General features: G+C 38.0%; 1 long non-coding RNA gene across 2 annotated transcripts in view; it reads right to left on the bottom strand.

The window, feature by feature from the left end:
- Positions 1–238: 238 nt before the first annotated feature.
- LOC128114128 (uncharacterized) overlaps positions 239–20,149 on the bottom strand; it is a 37,591-nt gene continuing 17,680 nt past the window's right edge. For both annotated transcript variants that reach the window (XR_008219724.1, XR_008219723.1), the window contains exons 2-5: positions 7,675–7,732; positions 3,753–3,848; positions 3,213–3,327; positions 239–2,519 (exon numbers count right to left, since the gene is read on the bottom strand). This is a non-coding gene — a long non-coding RNA (uncharacterized LOC128114128). The remainder of the gene's footprint in view (positions 2,520–3,212; positions 3,328–3,752; positions 3,849–7,674; positions 7,733–20,149) is intronic.

Raw genomic sequence — 20,149 nt, 5'->3', positions numbered from 1 at the left:
GAGAAACAGAATGTGAAGATACCGGTAAGCCACGAGCCATGTGGCAAGGTATAGATTAATGGAAATGGATTAATTTAAGCTATAAGAACAGTTAGCAAGAAGCCTGCCACGGCCATACAGTTTGTAACCGATATAAGTCTCTGTGTTTACTTGGTTGGGTCTGACGGCTGTGGGACTGGCAGGTGACAGAGATTTGTCCTGACTGTGGGCCAGGCAGGAAAACTCCAGCTACACAGCTATCTTAGCATAGGTGGCTTGGGAGCGTTAGTTTCACTACTCATGTCTGTAGATGTGTTATAACCACCTGGCTCAATCTCCATGTGTGCCAAATAAATCCCTTCCTCCTCTCTGTTGCTTTTCTGGGGGACATATTTTAGAATAACATAAAAGAAGTTAAGACACAATGAGTTGCTTCAAAACAGTTAATGACGCCCTTTAAAGTGACTAGAATTTGTGTCTAACTACTTCGGTTATTGGACTCTTAAAAGAATATGAAATGTGGTGAGTTTTCAACATAATTTTGACAAGACTTTTACCTATCCAGACTTCTGTTTGGCTGGGGGAAACATCCAGTGGGAAGTGAGAAAATCACAGGGAGCCGCTCTCTGCCCAGATATGATAAGGAAAACTCACCATGCAAGAATCGTGCATATTAGTGATTAACTCTGACAACAGTAACTCCCTGATGTAACATTTAAAAATAACAATAAAAGTGCTTCTCCATGGAGTCATTTAGCCAACAGCAAATCCAGATTTGAATTGTCAAATCTGTGCTCTGTGTGTCTTCTGCCCTCTGCCTGTCTGTTGTGTGAGTCTGAATCTGTGCTTAAGTCTGGCCTGTGAAATTGTTTGTTCCTGTGTCTGTGCCTGTCTCTGTGTATATCTGGTTTTGTCTGCGTGTCTGTGTATGAGTGGTGTCTGCTGTGTGAACTGTCTTAGAGAGTTGGCTTATCTGTCTAGTACAAAGTCTGTTAGCACTATCCAATAATGCATCAGTGTCAAATTAAAGAAATAGATAGCACTTCCCCTTAGAAGTTTTTAAACACAAGCCAGTCCAGATTTGAATTCTCTACTTCTTGCTTACTGTGTCTTCCATATTGTAGGCTGTTGTGTGAGTCTAAATCTGTGCCTGAGTGAAGGCTATCTTGTGAATCTATATGTGTGGTGTGAGCTGTTGGATGAGCTCTCTGTTTATCTGTTGTATGAGTTGTTTATGTCTGTCCCTAACAAAGGGCTTAACTCTGGATTTATTGAACAGCATAGAAAGCATCACATGGAAAGAAGTGGGATTCTTTACAGACATCTCTAACAGAATTTTACAAGGGATTAAGTCACCAGTTCAAACTGACCCAGATAACAGACATCACTGTTTATCAACCAAATGTCATAAATTGTTGCTTTTGACCTTTGTAGCAGATTTTAGGAAGCCCTTTTCAACTTTTGTATTTTCAGCTTTCAGCAAATAATACACATGGATTACTTTGAGTCAGAGGCATGGAAGAGTACATAAATTAAGACTGTAGCTATGCATTAGCTTAGGTTGTAGAGTTGATTATACAGAAAATCCAATGCAAGTAGGATTTGTTGTTACATTGTTCTCCTAAAAGGTGCTTAAGCAAACAGTTTTAGTATACAGTAGCATACCAGTCTTAAGGGACATCAAGATATAATATTAACTTGGACTGTGAGGTTCAAGTTCCAGTCTCTTAGAATATAGTTATTTTCAGAAATCCCATTGCCGCATTACAACAGTACTGACAGATGAGCAGTGGCCTTTATAAATCAGTCTCCTCAACAACTGTTCAAGAAAGACTGCCCTTCCATTACCTGACACTGATTTGCCACATTATTTTTCTTTTATTTAGAACTTCATACACAAACACAGGAACTATATCATTCCTACTCTTCCCCCACCATCAAACTCCTCTGGTGCCATTCTTTCCCAAATTCAGTCTTTTCTTTATTATTGTTAGTAATAATAATAAAACATATACATATACAACCTCTGAGTCCATTTATCCTTATGCATATGTACATGTGTGTGGCACTAACCATTTGGGATAGAGCTTACTGTGTGGGAGCTTGATCTTGGAGGAAACTACTGCTCTTCTCAGCAGCCATTGATCTACCTGGGGCTTTGTTATGAGGTGTGTTACAGCTTTTCATCTAGGGGTGGGAGGCGTGTAATTTACTCCCGTCACTGTTGACACGCCAGTTGCTGTTGCCATGCTGATCTTGTTCAGGGAACCATATTGCTTAGCTTCCACGGATGCATTTCCCTTATCTTACCTAGGGAACACTGCCTAGCAATGGGCGTAGGAGGCCCCTGGATCTCACAGGCTTTCTTCCCCTCTTTTTTTTCCTTTTCCCTGAGCCTTAGGTGTAGGAATTGCATTGCAGATGTGTCAGTTGGGGTTGGCTTCATTTCTCTTCATTTTTGGTAGTCCCGGATCTCTGTAATAGTCTCCACTGATTTTGGAATCAAAGCTTCTTTAATGAGGGATGAGAGCTGCACTTATCTGAGGCAGTAAAGAGAGTATTTAGAACACAGTTAGAAATTATATTGCTTTAGGAAAATGGCAGTAACAGGTTCTCCTCTGACTTCCCCAGCTGTGGATAGCTACATAGGCTTACAGTACCAGATGTGAATTTCCTCCAACAAAGAATGCCTTAAGTCCAAACAGACAGTGATTGCCTACTCCAAGATAAAAGAACCATTATATTGGAGATGTCTCACCAATCAAGTCATTTTTATGGTTGATAGACTTTACATCTGGCTAGAACCATCAAATGCTCATCTCCCTGGGCAGCTTACATAGCACCTTTGGATACTATGAGAGCTAGCCCTCAAGGAATAGGCCTCCAAGTCAATTCCAGTTCAATTCCTCCATGTCCTGTGTGTCTATGGTGTCACCAACAATAGGGTCTTACCTTCAAGTTCTAGAAGGCAACAGTGTCAATAACCTAAATTATCATGGTAAACTCATGCCTGGCACTGGGGTTTTTGCATGACTATCAGGGGTGGCATCATCACTCTATATTTGAATTTCTAATCTTCCCTCCCCAACTTCTTGTCCTCCCTCACTACCTCCTCCCTCCCCTCTCTGAAACAAATGTCCTAATACATTTGCTAGGGTTTTGAATTTATCTTACATTCAGAGCTCAAATATTTTATATTCTGGGTAAAATCTGTCCTTCTAAAACATACTCACTGTTCTCACTCTTCTAGTGGCAGGATTTAAGTCCATTCTCATAAAAAAGAACAAGATCTCACTCAAAGACATTAGCAGACTCATGGCATGCAGTGATCAGGCATGAATGCTCCATCTGTATGAAAAAAAAAATGTTCCTACATAAAAACATAAAACTGCATGCCTAAGATGAATCCAACAGAGAATTGTTTATAAGTACATTAGTAGGCCAACCTATTCTAAATCTATAGTGTTAAATGTGATGACATTTTTTTTTCTGAAAGCAAAAATCATGTCTAACTGAATCTGAGTGCTTTGAATCTGCAAAGAATGGCACATCAGCCAATCTTTGCATTTGCAAAAGGTTGTTTCCATGACACAGCATTTACCGCCCTCTGTGTTAGAAAACAAACAGCAAACATTTTCCATCCTGTTTTTGGAAATATGATCTGAGATACACGGCTGGAAGTAAATCTGAAAATGGATAAATGGAAACAAACAGAAAGTCATTTTCAACCTACCAATCATTTTAAAAAACATCTTAACAGCATTTCAGCGTACCTGGCACGATGGCACATTCTTATCATCCCAGCACTTAGGCTGGTACAGGATGCTCAGAAGTTTGAGACCAGGCTGGGCAACACAGTGAGACTTTTTCTAAAGAAAATAAAAAAAAAATTAAAGGAAAGTATGTAAACTTACACATTAACTGTTTTGTGCTCCTCAAAACACTCAAGAGAAGAAAGATGTATATCCTACATCTTAGCAGTTTAAGGATTCAGCTAAAATTTTACCTGGCTGAGTGGGTCCAAGAAGTCAAGTAGAAAAAAAAAATTGAGGTGACAGACACAAAAAGATTAGGACATTCTTGTAAATCTTTCCCCATAGCCTTTATCAGGGGTCACAAAAGTGCCAGGAGACAGGAAAGGGAAGAGTGCTCAGGACTCAGTGGCATGGATAAATAGGGGCACATTGTCCGGCTAAGCACTAAAGTCTAGCTTGTACCTTGAATCTTCGTAACTATGGTTAAAGGTATTCTGGCTAGTTTTATGTCAACTTGGCATAGGTTATAGTCATCTGAGAGGGAGGATCCTCACCTGAGAAAGAAAATACCTCCTTAAGACTGAGCTGCAGGTAAGCCTGTAGGGAATTTTTCTTGTTAGTGATTGATGCGGTAAGGACCAGTCTATTATGGGTACGGCCATTCTTGGGCTGGTGGTTCTAGGTTCTACAAGACAGCAGGCTGAGCAAGCCATGAGGAACAAGCCAGTAAACCACACTCCTCAATGGCCTCTGCATCAGCTCTTGTTTACAGGGTCCTGCTCTCCTTGAGCACCCATCCTGATTTCCTCCAGTGATGAACAGTGATAAAGAAGCATAAGCCAAATAAACTCCTCCCCAAGTTGCTTTTGGCCATTGTATTTCATCAGAGCAAGAGTAACCCTAAGTAAGACAAAAGGACATTAATCTATTTTAATCTCATGCTCTAAGAAGCATTAGAGACCAAACCCTTAACTTGTAGGAGGAGAGTTGGGAAATTATCCTGTCCTGGGAAAGAGACAAAATATCCATTACTGTTAGTGATGCTGGAGAAGCATCAGTGACAACTGATAACAGATTATTGATTTTTCTTGACTAAAATTCCACATTAAGTTCAGATTTAATGCAACAAGGACAGAAAGAGAAACTATTTCTCATTAGGAGCCAAGCAGAAAAACAAACAAACAAACAAACAAAAAAACAGCAAGATTACTTTGACCAGCTGAATACCTTTTTAAAGTTGTCTTCAAAATGGTAGTAGAGGAGTTTTCACAAAGGATTCTTTCAAACTGCACTGAGTTGGGGCCAGGTTAAATGCCAAAGAAAGAGGCACTGAATGCCGATATGGCTAGTCCAAAGCTGCATCAGTCCTCAGGATGGACGCTGAGAGAGCTTTACTCTCTTATATGCTTTACCTATATGCCCACACAAGGGACACTGGTTATAGCGTTTATATGATGGCTTAAGGAATTAAGTCTCAGATCCAGGCTTAAAGTAAACACCACTGATTTCTCAGTGTTCTATGCAACTACCTAAATGAGTTTGTCAGTATTCAGGAAGGTTCAAGGCCCTGCCTCCTGGTCTCACCTCTACAGCTCAAAGCAGAGGAAAAAAAAAAAGAGTGAGCCAAGAAAAAAAAGACAGCAGAACATACCTTCTATTTTAGCTTAATTTCTTGTTGCAAAGATACAGTGCCTTGGTAAGAAACTTGGAACTGTGAGCCAAGTTGAAAATAAATAAATTAATGAAACAAATCTGGGCTATATCTTTCTCTCTAAAACTTCGGCTTTACATTCTAACATGTCTGTTCATTGGGTGTATCCAAAGAAGACAGAAATTTGAGAATTTAACATATGCCAGAAAAGAAATATCTATAAAACGGTTGCCTGTATCATTTCCTGACTGTATGTCTATGGCTAATAAAGTACTAAAAATTTATAACCACCAAGGCTGCAAAAATAATTGGTAAAATCAAATACCAAGAGATTGGCCATCTCCATCCATATGTCTCACTCTTCTATTTACCCATCATGTGTGTTAGATTTTATCCTATAAAAACTGTGTTTTAAGTTTCTCAGTTAAGATTGCAGGTTTTGTGGATAAAAGTCCCTTAGGCACATTCCAATTGCCATGTTGTTTTCACTCTAGAGACAAAGCAGTCAAGAGTACATCGTGATGCTCTTTGGCAGAAACTTTCCTAAAATTGGATTCCCTTCAAACCCCTTTCTCTGGCTGGCCTCTCTTTGTGGCAGCTCACTTCCTTCTTTAATATATATTCCGATGACAAGAATTGTGCTCTTTGCCAGGCTGCCTCTTCTATGAATCACCCTCACATAGGAGCTTCCCTCTCTTTACTGTTTTGCTTAGTTACGACATAATCTTTCAAGGGTTGGGATGTCTCTGTTATGCTAGTGTTTACTGTGAATTTTTTTGTATGTGACCTGAATAAGAAGATTCCACCTGCTGGAACAAAAACAGCTGGTGATTTAAGCTTAGCTTTCTCAATAGACTGTAACTCGTACAGGTAAAAATGGAAACAAGAGAGTTATCTAAATGAGACTACCCAGAGTTCATGTCAGTATGATTTTCATCAGGCCTATTTTAATATCAGAGGATTTTAAACAACAACCTACCTTGTATTGAGATCCATTCTCTTAAACATTTTATAAAGTACTTTTCCAGAAAAATAATTTTAATAATTAAAAAATAATATTTTAATTAATAATAATATTATTATTAATATCATATTTCAATATGATCTCAATAGTAGATGAGCAAGATCTCAAAGGTGAAATACTGGCAATACGGTACATAGGAGTCAATTCAGTCATCTTTACCTCTGTCATTTGCCAAAGACCTAATTGCTTCATAATGAACCAACAAGAGAAACAACAATTCCAAGTGAACTGCTGACAAGCTAAATGGATGCATTTAATTGGTACTTGGAGAGGCACTGTCTGCCTGTTTGCTGAAGGGCATGCTCAAGAATAGAATAGATGCCTTCATATGTGAATGGGACTAAGTAGCTATTGTCAGAACATAGGAAATGCATGGAATTTACAATGAGACAGACATATATTAATAGCAATTTGCTGAGTCTTGTAACTGAAGTTTTTTTATTGGTAAAACTGAAGTATTAAAGAAAACTGTCTCTCCCTCTCCCAGAAGCTAATATTTGTCATTATCTACACTTCTGGGAGTGGAATTTTATGCTCAATTCCTTTCTCTATGCTTTATAGCTTAGGCTTGCACAGGTCCTGTGCACGTTGTAACAACCCTTGTAAATTCTTATGTGCAGCTTCCCTATGTATAGGAGGACAATGTTTGATTGTAATTGCCACCACATCTGGCTCTTAAACTCTTAATACCTCTCGTTCACAATGATCCCTGCACTTTTGGAGGAGGGGGTGCAACATGTCCTTCTCACTTAGGGCTAAGAAATCTATAGTCTCTTACTTTGCATTCCTTGTTAGATGTGGGTCTCTGTGTATATAACCATCAACTGCAAATAGAAGGTTCTCTAATGAGGATTGAGAGAGGCATTAATCTATGGGTATAGTGATAAGTAACTAGAAATCAGTTTAACACTATAGCCTATGACATGTGTAGCTAGTGGTTCTTGGACCAATAATAATACCAAGTATAGGTTTCATCTTGCATAGCAGGAATTAATTAGAAAACAATTGGTTACTCCTGTGACATGAGTTTCTCTAAAAGTCTAGTCCCTAGTAAGTCAACCACACTCCAGTGGAAGGCCATATATCTAAGAATATTTGGGTAGCACATATTTGTCTTGATGGGGAAAGAAGTACACAACATTAGGTAGATGGAAGGGAACAATAGATCTGGGAAGAGTTGGCAGCTGGGTGAATGTGATCAACGCACTATATAAAATTCTCAAAGTGCTAATAAATATTTATAAAACATGGTATATCTAGATTACCTGTGTCTTCTAGCCATGACAGAACCAATGAACTGGTTTTCATATCAGTAGCAGTTGCCTACAAAAAAAAAAAAAAAACAGCACATGATTACATGATTAAGCCTGTCAACATTCCATCTTGGATGGGAGGGACTCTGGCTCCTCCCGCCTTAGCTGAGAAGTTATTGAAAGTTGATGGTTGTCGGTTTTAAGGATGTGGTCTCTGGTAGGTTGACTCCTATACCCATGTGTATACGGTCAGCACAATTTAGAATCAGTAGGTTATAGTAAATAAAAAGTGATGACATGAAGTTGGAAGGAGTGGGGGGGGGGTGACAGTAGATACAGGAGAATTTAGGGGGAGGAGTGAGAGGTAAATGTGATAAAACCATATGTATCTTTGAAACCGTGTATTATGAAATTCTCAAACAGTAAATAAAACATTATATTAAAAGGTCCCTTGAAGAATAGCTGCTAACGTCAATTATATGGGAGGTGAAATATTCCTCACATTAGTTAGTGCACATGATGTGGTCAATAAATGTTATTATTACAAGAGAAAACTTTAGAAAATGAATCATACAGAACACCTGCTTGGAGCTTTAAACGTCTGTGTTTAGATTAAAGTGACTGAGGGAGTTTCCTCTGCTAGTTCTTGTTGTACTTCTACTGCTGTGTGAATGCATCCTGGAAGCAAGGATAACAAGTTAAATGGGGAGTTGAGCTGAGGTAAAGCAATATGAGAAATACAACACAAACTTCAGATACTTATAAAATGATTTTGAATTTTGTTCTCTAACTCTCGAGTTTCTAGCTTTGTTTATGTTGGGGAATTTTATTAAAGTGAGTCACTGTTCATCTCATATCCCACACAAATGGTGGATGGAACTCATTTGTTTGTGAGTCATTCTGCTTCCCAAGGCTCCTTGGGTTATGTAGGAATTAAAGCATTGAATCATTGCTCACAAGCATTTAGTGTGAAACAAAAAAAAATGTTTAAAGTGACAGTACAGAGTATGAATATCAGGGATTCAGAAGAAACCATGGATTTTTACCAAGTCATATGCACTAAAACTCAACAAACTAAAACTCAAATGGAAGCCACCTTCTCTGTCCTTCTCATTGAGCCTTAGAGAATCAATTAATATGAAAAGAAAAGGGAAGTTTTAGGTAATTAAAAAACACCAAGCTATTTTTTTAATTATGAATTGTTTGACTCTTCAGCTTTATTTAAATTCAGTTAATAAGACATTCCTAATAGTCACATATGGATGATAAAATGATGTTGACTTGTATAAATACCCCTACATATAAACATGTGAGAAAATTAGTGTCTGATACTTCTGAAATGTGAGAATCAGCCAAGCCTTTTTCATCAGAGTTCTAAGTTTGCTGGTCATCTTGTCAGGGATTGCTTATTGTTTTTCACAAAGTAAACTTTAGACATGAGAGCAATTGTTTGTTAAGATGCTTTCATACTTATATAAATTCATATGATATCAATTCTATATAATTTGTATCTTTCCCATACCTGTGTGCAGTATTTATGTTTACATTTGATTGTTATGAAGTCTTTGAAAATTAAATCCTAAGGTAATAAAAACAGTGTCATAGAAAACAAACTGTAAGTCATTATAAGTGTTGATTGACATTCTCATTTTGTTTTGATTGACATGTTGACTAATTGGTGCTTAGAATGAATAGACAAAGTTGTTATTTGTAGTGGTCATTTGTCATGGCTGTTGCTGCCATTTTCTCTCTTAAATCAGCACCTTACCCCCATGACCTGACTTTATTACTGACAAATAAACTACTGGTTTCTGAAAAAGTCATTGATTTGCTGGCACAAATGGTTCTTTATCACGAATAAAAAAAAAGTCATTTCCAGGCTCACGATGTCATCTTTGCTGAATCCAGGATACCTCATTCTCTCATAGCACTAGTTGCCAGGTTATAGGACTTTAGAGTAGTCTTATTTTACAGTGGCCACCCCCAATGCTCCCCTTTGGAGTTGGGTACATTCATATAATTTTTTGCTATTACAAATCTTTTTCTGAAGAAGAAACATATTAGTTCCTGTGCACACAGTAATTATAAAATAAAAAAGTGATAAATGTGGCATTAAATGAGAGATATAAGGAACAAGATTAACTTCAATCTTGAGTGGTCTTATAACAAATGCCTATTTTTATTTTAATGTTTTCCTTATTAGTTCTTTGAGAATTTTGTACAAGATATTTTGATCACAGTCACTCTTTCCCAACTCCTCCCAGACCCCACTCTCCTTTCTTACACCCCCAAATTTATGTCTGCTTTTATACCTATTCAGTTCAGGTTTGCTCCAGACATACACTTGAACATGTGACCTACCACTGATGGATCTGACAGAGCCACGCCCTTGAAGAGAACTGACTCTTTCTCCCAACATCCATTCATTGCCAATAGCTCCTCAGTTGGGGGAGGTGCTTAGTACTCACTCTCCATGCTAGGATATCTTTCTGCCTTAAGCAAAGTTCTAATTTATCAAAGGAAAAATTAACGCAACAGCTAAAGTTTTCTTGGAAGAAATCAAGAAATGTCCAGCAAGATGCAGATAAGAACCTCTAAGACGAACAACTTGAGTTTGATTTCTGGGTTGCAATGTGGCAGAAGAGAGTAAACTCCTGCAAATTGTCCTATAAACTTCCAAATGTATGCCATAGTTGGTGCGCGAGCGCGCGAGCACACACACACACACTCATGTATATATACATGTACACAGACCCACTACATACACAAACACAAAATAAAAATGTAATAAAAACTTAAAAAAGTAAATGAAATTTTTAATTAAACCATAAAGTCAAGAAAAATAAAGGAGTGTAGTGGGAACAGATACAGGAACCTATGTTTTTCTTCAAGTGAAACTGTAAGAAACAGAATTTTCTAATACATATTTGTGAAATATAAAATGAAGAAAAAAAATTTTAAGCAATTTATCCCTCAAATAGGTGCCTCATTATAGAAGAAAAACTTTAATTGAGAAAGATAGGATCATTATTCTAATCATTTATTAGAACCAGCTGTAAATTTACAAAATAATTTTACATAAGGATGCCTTTCTTAAACTCTTTGTATGTGTATCTCTTGGAATGATTTCCAAAAAAATAAACAGAAACATAGTAATTGCAGAATTTCTAAAGAATTTCAAGTAAAGAGAAAGTGTTGGGAAGAAAGGCCACTGGGCCAGTTGACAAGGACACAACATGGCATTGGCAGGAACAGCAGGCGTGAATCCATTAAAACATGATGACACATCCATGGGGGTGGGTGTGAGTCAGCACAAGATACCTCACAGGAAATCTGAGGAACCACAAGGCAAAAGCAATAGAATCTGTTGTATAACTGTTTTTGCCATAATGGTACTGTGATGTGATTCTGTATGGAGATGGCCATGAGGTCAGAGGTCTCAGCCTCCAACTTCACCAACCTGCCTGTGTGTGTCACATCTGTGCAACGTGTGCTGGTCTACTTGTGTGTCCATGACTGGTTGGGTGAGGTTCATGTATGGGAATACATGCCTGGGCACCTGTCAGCATATACCTGCGTATGGGACATTCATCCTGAGGAAATGAAGTACGGCCTATGCCTCCGGATCTATTCTTCAATGCTCTGGTCTTCCTTGGATCTCCTAATTTCCAAGGATTGGAACATAGACCTCATGGAAGGCTAGGGTTTTTTTTTTCAACACTTTTTAAATTTATTTTCGAGGTTATAGCATAATTATATCATTTCTCTCTCCCCTTTCCTCCCTCCAAATGCTCCCAGAACACTTCCTGCTCTATTTCAAATCCATGGCCTCTTTTTTTTTCTACCCTAACAACAAAGGGGGACGGTGCTACCTTATGTAAGTTTAATACTTTATTGCAGTTGTAGAATGTGCTTGGTGCACCTATTTAGACTTTTAATTGGGTTCCATATAAAGTGTTATGTAATACTTATCTTCTGAAAGATGAAAATCTTTTGTAGAAGGTCTAGTGGAAGAAAGCCCTTAACTCAAGTCTATTATAAGAAAAGAATCCTAGTTGTTAGAGAATGGTCATGTTAGTGGTCTGCCCCTGGTTGGATCTTTGTAACCTGAAAGGCAGAATGAAGACCACAAATAATGGGCACTAGGAGACACAATCTGACTGAGAAGATTGGAGGCAGAATTAGCATGATGGATCACACGTGCAATTCTATCACGTAGAGGCTGTAACTATTATACCTCGCCACACAGTTCACTTTCTTCTCCTCCAGCCTCTGTATATAGTCTTTCCTGATGATATATTTCACTGATGCCTAATGTGGCTTTTTATTCCTCTTGTCAAGCATTTTCCCCCTTTCCTCAGAGCCTTTTTTAAAGCCCTGATGTTGTTGAACTAACATTAGTAAAGAAATATTGTCCTTTCCAATCGCAATCTCAGTCTGCAAACATACTTGTGCCTGCGAACATGCCTATTAGAATTTTCACAGTTGCTTTAAAGATAGAAGATGCTTTTCTCCACCAACCCTTTATCTTATTAAGAGTCAATATCATACATTTTCTTGCATTTGCAGCTTCAGCATATTCAGCTCAGGTCCAAGTTTCCTCTGGTTTCACAGAAAGAACCTTGTAAATGTAAATGAAAATGCACACTTGGTTAGCCGGGAACAATATTTCTATATATTTAGAGAAAGAAGAAAAATACTACTCTGGTCAATGTTTTCAAATTGAAGAAATTAGATAATAATTAACATCGCAATGCTGTTTAGCTTGATCAAAAAATATTATGATTCTTTTGATATTTGAACAAGCAATAATTAGGCCAACTTCCACTGAGTCCATTTACAAATATGGATAACAGTATCTACAAACTTATGATGCCAAAACAAAAACAAATACCAGGTGATAATAAGAAATCATTCCATTATTGCATCTAGCATTCTTCACTGTTCTCAGCAAGTGAGTAACTTTCTAGTCAGTGCTATAGAACAGTATCAAATTTACTCCATCAAGCAATGATTTTATTTTTTATAATTAAAAGCATAAATATATTTGTGATAGAAAAGAATATAACTAATGACAGAGCGCAGACAAACTCACTGAAGTTTGTTGTATTTTATGGTTTTTTTTCCTGTTTAAATAGCCCTACTGATATGATAGCCCCAACAAAGTGGATTCTTTGATTGCATTATTATGCAGTCTGGGGGAAAGGCAATGAAACTTAATGCATGAAATTCAAATTCAGTTTTAAGGATTGTATGTGAATTTTACACAAAAACTCATTGAATGCATATAACTGAAAGAAAAAATTGCAAAGATAGAATTTTCCCATGCCTATGTTGTTTTCTGTCCTGTTATCGATGTATTTGGCACAAAATGCTCATCACAATTAAAAATATCACACTGAAGAATCATTACCAATATCCACATACTCTTTAGAGTTCCTTAGTTTCTTCCTGATTACCTTTTATGTTTCAGGCCACTCACTAAAACCCATGTTGTATACAGGTACCATGTCTAAATAGATTCTTCTTAGCTATGACAGTCTCTCAGATTTGTTTTTGATGATCTTGACTGTTTTGGTGAGACATTTTGTAAAACACTCCAAAATGAAATTTTATGAGTATTTTCTTTGTGTGTGTGTTTCTCATGTTTATGTCAGTGTGATAGGCATTTGTGAGGAATCAACAGAGATGAAATAAAATTGGTATCATATTGTATAAAAATACATGCCATCATCATGACTTACAACTCATCATTGATGTGGACATTACTGATATGGTATAGGTGGTGTTTGCCTTCTCTCATAAAGTTACCCCTGCTCTTTCTATATTGTATTCTAGCGGTGGAGTTTCCATGTACAGCACACCCTTACAGAACTAGGAAGTAATGCCAGATTTTGAAAGCAGGACATCTTTATAAATTATCTGAGATTGCACAAGATTCACCTATTCTTCTCTATACATGTATCAGCCTTTATGTATGCCAGTACTGGCTAATGGAAATTAGAGTTACGCTTAGATTTATGATCCAGTACCACAATATGTTTAACACATTATTATAATGTGTTACCACAAGTATTCTAACTTTGACCTGTGGGGATTGTTTCCGCTGGCTTCCATAGCTCCTCAGCACCCTTATAACTTTTCATGCCACTTTCTGAGTTTATAGAAATACCATATAACTCATTTTATATACTGTCCGCCCCAGTCCTACAATCAACCACTTTTTTATATATCTTGAGCTACTGTTTTGAATTACAGTAAAACATCAAAATAGCTAGAAAATGTCCATCATTTCTCCTTTCAGAAATAACACAGTTAATACAGCTAGCTAAGACTCACCTTAGGCCAGTCTATTTTGCTAGGCATTTTAATTCTCACTGGAAACCCAGCAGACAGAGGTAGTAAGTATCCTTATTTTACAGATAAGACAATAAAAGCAAATAGACATAAGCAACTTATCATTTTGTTTACCAGAAAAGAAATTTGAACACTGATCTTTCATTTTAATTATGTTCAATTCTACTTTGCCAAACTGTAGCCTCATGTCCAGTTCCTCCGCCCTCAAGTACCATCAGGTGGCATTAATTTAATATCTTAACTACCCTTCACAGCTTTCTACCCTGTAAGAATTCTGTGCTCACCCTCCTTAACATGGATGTGCATTTGAATTCTGTCCTGAGTTCTTCTTCCCTTCACAATCTTCTCCTACACTGTGTAGCCATCCCTGCTCTTATGCCCATTCTTTTGATATTGTATAGACATACTCTCCATGCTAGTGACTTATTTTTCCTATTAAGACATATTTTCTTGAGATGCTAACCTCTGAATTTCCTGCAAGTTAATTTGAACCTGTTGTGTATGTGAACAGAAACATCTAATAAACACAGGTTGATGATCATGGTAACAGCAACCAATATGAGTAGATCGTGAAAGACCAGGTTTGATAAGGACAAGGTGCAGAAAATGTGTTATCAGTTGGTTATCTTTTCTAAGGAACTAGGGAAAGTAGAAAATGGAAAAAAAATTGCTTTGTATGTAGTGCTAGTCAATGTGTCCTTTGAGCACCATGAGGCAATCTAGATTGCATAAACAATGTATTAACTGGTGAGTAGGGAAAATAAATTGAAAGGGCTTTAAGGAATGAGGAAATATGGGTTAAAGTAAAAGATGGGTTAACAGCACAAAATACTAGAAACTATTCAACTAAGAAAAGATGAAGCAAAACCTGTAGCAGGTGGGAGAGCTGTCTGCTCACCAGCTCCAGCACTTCGGAAAGTGGCCCCTACACCTCACTTGGGCAATACAATAGAACTAGCCCTAAAGGTATAGGTATGGGAGAGCCAACTCTGAGAATGTGAAAACAGGAGAAATGGACCTACCACTTGCTCATCACTGCAAGGGGTGAACTAGCAAGGGCAATGCTGGAGAGCTCACCCTGGTGGGAAAGACTGGGAGAGAGCTGGTGGGCTGACCAACCCTACAACTACTCAGGTCCAGAGCCAGGGTTATGAGATAACCCACCCCAATACTCACCCCATCTATGATCTACAGGAGCATGTGAAAGGACTGGTACTGCAGACCCAAAGCCAAGATCTCCACAACACAGGGTTACCAGAAGATATCCAAGTAGAGTCTCAGAGAGGGTCCAGCACCCATAGTGTAGCAGAAACCAGAGGCCTCAAACCAGACCAATGACTGTGCAGTGAACACTTGCGCATAAAGATATATGAATAAAAGGGTTTACTATGTGACTCACTATGTCGCACTACATCTTTCATGATGAAATGTTTTTCCTTTTTTCTTCTTTTTTTCTCTTAAATTTTATTTTATTTTATTTGGGGGAGTTGTAAGAGTAGAGGGTGGATACAAATGGACAGGAAATGAGTGGGATCAAGATGCATGATGTGAAAGACACAAAGAATAAATAAAAAGAGTTTAAAAAATTAAAATGAGGAAGTTGGGTAGAGAACTCTTGCATGGAGGGGACAGGGCTTGTTTTAGTTGCAACTCCTTCTAGTCCCAGTGAGGAAAGCTTCCTAAAAATGAGTGCAGATATGAAGAACAAGTGAAAGTGGGAGCGATGTGCTGAAAATAAGTCAATCACCAATAAATGCATTTGGATGTCATTGCATTGAGCATGGGTCATGTGAATGCAACTTCAATATTTTTACCAAAATGTGTCTGTGAATGTAGTTAATTTGATCCCATCTACATATACTTTTATTTTCAGGCCTTGTCCCAAAGTGTATTTTTTCTCCTGTCCTGTTGCTTCTTTCCCTAATAGGAGGAAGAAGAAAAGATATACATATTTGACACAGATCTTCCAAGATATATCATTATTGCCACACTGAACTCTATTTATTTACTGGTCTAACTCTTCGTTGGTCTCTTTTTCTATTTCATAACACAAGGTAGACAAATTGTCAAGTGAGGACAAGCTACAGAGGTAAACACACAACTCAGTCTGGAATGATGATGGGTTGAGATTTTATCTGTTATGTTATCAAGTCAGGAAATAATTTTTAACACAGGAAGGATATGTTTGTTTTTATGAAGTTAGGTTTACGATGCTAACAGTATGAAGAGGCATCTGAAGAAGCTAAGCAAAGAAGCTGAACTCAGAAACAGTGAGCTGAAAACATGAACTTGTATTTCGAAAGTAAAACCAATGAAACCATGGTTTTATATGAAACAGTAAAGCTACAGCAGTGCTAGTCCACTGAAGGAGTCTCATGTGAACTGTAGAAAATGCTCAGGGGTGAGATATGAGACATAAGGTTCATTGAAACTTACTGATAGGGAAGCCAATAGGGTGTAACTTTACTAAATGGAAGTTAACAAGCAAGATAAACTGATAATAAGGTCAAAGCCAGACTAGACAACTCACAGCTCCAACTATAATAGCACTCTTCCTGCTGGTCTGGTGGGACAAGCTGAGCAAGAAATATCTATGTCCCTCATGATGCTTCATCAATAACACTTGCACTCTATACTAGAGTCACTCAAGGACTGCCAGATGGACCAAGAGCACTCCCTCTCGTCATAGCTCTTCTTTATGTTCTCTGGCTGAAGTAACCATGGCTTCTGAAATTGGAACACATAAGCAGCAGCACCATTAGCTCAGCTTGCTTTGTCTTTTTATGACTGTCATCCCCATGAACAGCTGGGGACCTAAAGAGCAGGCCCTTTCATCGATATTACCTTGCTCCCTTCCCAGTGTGTTAGTGATTTAATTCTGAGCATTTAGGACTTGATTCTACCTGGCCCACATCCATTCCTCCCTGAACTTAGCTAGAGGCATGGCAGGGACATGTCATTTGATGTTATACTTTTCTTAGGGATCATGCATACATATGTATACATGTATATACATATGTATCTAAGTTAAATTGTTATTTTAAGTACTAGAAAAGACCAATTAGTTCCCTTTCTCTAGTGGGCAACCAGGTCTATCTCCTAAATACTTTCTTTATTGGGCTTTCAAATCCCAGGCCTTTATGCACCAAGACTTGTACCTATGGCTGAGTGCGAGACAACTAGTGATAGTCCATCTGCTTTAGACTTTCCAAAATATTTAAAAAGGACCAGTTCATAATGAATCAGTATGGAAAGACAGGGAACAATGGGGGACAGGGCAGGAGATGGGAGCAGAGCCCCTCATCCAAGTATTTGATTAAGGCATCTGGCAAGCAGAGGAACAGGAATTCCACTGTGTAAGATTTCTATGAATCTCATTAATGGGGAAAGGATGTGTACTAAACTCCTAGTGCAGCCCTGTTGGCTTCTGTTTTTACTTTATCTGATTATAATTCACCAAAAGCAAGAACTGAATTTTGTAAAGTTGAGCTCTGACCTTCATGCCTGTGCCATGACACACACGTGTTACCACATTCACACTCACACAGAGGAGAGAAAAATAATCATCCACCTTTCCCAGTTGTGAACTCTGTGAGATACTATAACAGCTTAACAAGACATGCTCACTGGTGCAATTGTAGCAGGAATGTCCTAGGAATAGCCAGCCAGTTTCTGATTGTATTTACGACCCACCTTATGAGATGAAACACATACCTGGCATCATAACTGTTCCAGGACCTATAGGATAGCTACTATTATTCCTATAAATTGACAAGGATTAAATCAACTGTCAATGACTTAAAATTACACACATAGATTAAGATCTCTCTTAACCTTCACCAGGGTAGCTTCTATTTGTAGTTGATGGTGATCCAAACAGAAACCCATAGCTAGACAAGGTGCAGAGAATAAGAGAACATGGAATACTCAGCTCTAAATAGAACATATATACTGCACCCCTTTATCCAAAGGCTCAGGATAATTGTAGAAGAGGGGGATGAAAGAGTATAAGAGCCAGAACAGTGGATGACTACCAAGAAACAGTATCTTCTAGACACAGCAGTGTAGCTGCTTATATGAACTCATAGCGGTTGTGACAACATGCAAAAGACTAGTGCAAGCCTATGGCAGAGCACATCCCAGGATGGACAAGGATGTTGGTCAGGAAATTACACCTGTAGTCAAAGAGCTGTGAGAATAATTGTCAGTTTTTGGTAAAAAGTGTATCCCCTGGTGAGTAAAAAAAAAAACACTCCAGTGGAAAGATACATATCCAAGGTTGTGTGGGCAACACTATTGTCTTTGCTGGGGGAAAAAAAGATACAAAGTTGTGTGGGAAGGGAATCAGGAACAGAACTGGGAAGAGTTGGGAGAGGGGAGGTCACTAAGATAGCACATTGTATGAAATTCTCAAAGAACTATTTTTAATTTAACAAAAAGAAATGTTAAAAAGTATTTTTAAGTGTCAGTTTATTAAAAGAGGAAAGAAAGAGAGATCGAAAAAAGTATAGTGTTAAACACTCATGAATCATCCAGGTGGAGATACTAATGTACAGGTGAATATTCAATTCGATGTGCTTAAGAACCTGGATTGAGAAAAGAAAAGATGTTGGAACTAATAATTCTTAGACAGCAGTTGTAAACACATGACTACACACAAATGTGTGAGAAGTAGGTTTGCAGTAAAATAGAGGAAATGCTTGGTGTTAAATCCTGGGTTAGAATAAGGTTTGGTTGCAGGCTATGTGTATAATGTTTGCCTGGTGCTCATGGAAAACAAACAAGGAAAGGACTCTATCTATAGCATGAGGTTGTCTTAGGGTTTACATTGCTGTAAAGACACTCCATGATCACAGCAACTATTACAAGGAAACATTTAATTGGGGTGGCTCACTTACACTTTCAGAGGTTCAGTCCATTATCATCATGGCAGGGAGTATGAAGGCATACAGGCAGGTATGGTGCTGGAGCTGACAGTCCTTACATCTTGACTCAGAGGCAACAGGGAGTTGACTGGCTGTCACACTGAGTGAAGCTTGAGAAAAGGAGACCTCAAAGCCCACCTCCACAGTTACACATTTCCCCCAACAAGGCCACACCTCCAAATAGTGCCACTTCCTTTGGGGGCCATTTTCCTTCAAACTGCCACATTCTACTCCCTGCCCCCCAAAGGCTTACAGCCATATTATAATGCGAAAAAAATGCATTCAGTCCAACTTCAAAAACTCCATAGTCTATCACAGTCTCAACAATGCTTAAAAGTCCAAAGTCCAAAATCTCTTCTGAGATGCATGGCAATCTCTTACCTGTAATCCCCCTGTAAAAATAAAAATAAAAAAGCAGATCACATACATATAGTTCAGGATATACATTACCATCCCAAAACACAGAGAAGGATGCATAATGAGGAAATGCTGAACCAAAGCAAAACCAAAAACCAGCTAGGCATACTCCAAACTCTTCATCTCCATGTCTGATCTCAAAATGCTCTCCACATCTCCAATTCTGTTCAGCTTTGTTGACTGGAACACACTTATTTCTCTTGGGCTGGTTCCACTCCCTGTTTGCAGCTCAGCAAAGTGTGCTCCACCACATCTGGATCTAAGCTTTTCTTTAGTTTCTTTTCACTTGTTGGCAACTTCACTGAGGTCACCTTTATTCCATTTCTTAATCCATTTATCTCTTTGAACATAGGATTTAGCTCCATTCCACTTTCTTGTACTCTTTTTCTCTTCAAAATTTACGTTTTGTAATTTACCCTACACAGCTTGCTCCCCTGTATTATAAATCTTCATTAAAGTTACCACTATTATCTGCACAACAGAGTCTGTATTAGGCTATTTTGAGAATCCTTATGCCAATGGCATTAATCTAAAATTCTTTACTTTAGCCTAAGGCGGACTCTTCAGAGAAGAGCAAAAGCAGCCACTTCCTTCATCAAAATATCAAAAGAATTATTTCTATGCAACATAATAGAATTATTCTCTGAAACCTCTTGAGCCAGTTCCCAATATTTCAAATCATTATTAGCACAATTATCTTCCATGCTCCTATTAATATTCCTCATTAAGTAGTGCTTAAAGCATTCCACTGCTTTCCTAATCCAAAGTACCAAAGTCTGTATTACTCC

This window comes from Peromyscus californicus, unplaced genomic scaffold (genome assembly GCF_007827085.1).
Source record: "Peromyscus californicus insignis strain IS unplaced genomic scaffold, ASM782708v3 Scaffold_19__1_contigs__length_69161282, whole genome shotgun sequence".
Classification (NCBI taxonomy): domain Eukaryota; kingdom Metazoa; phylum Chordata; class Mammalia; order Rodentia; family Cricetidae; genus Peromyscus; species Peromyscus californicus.
Note: the sequence above shows the minus strand (reverse complement) of the source record. Positions and strands in the feature narration are given on the sequence as shown.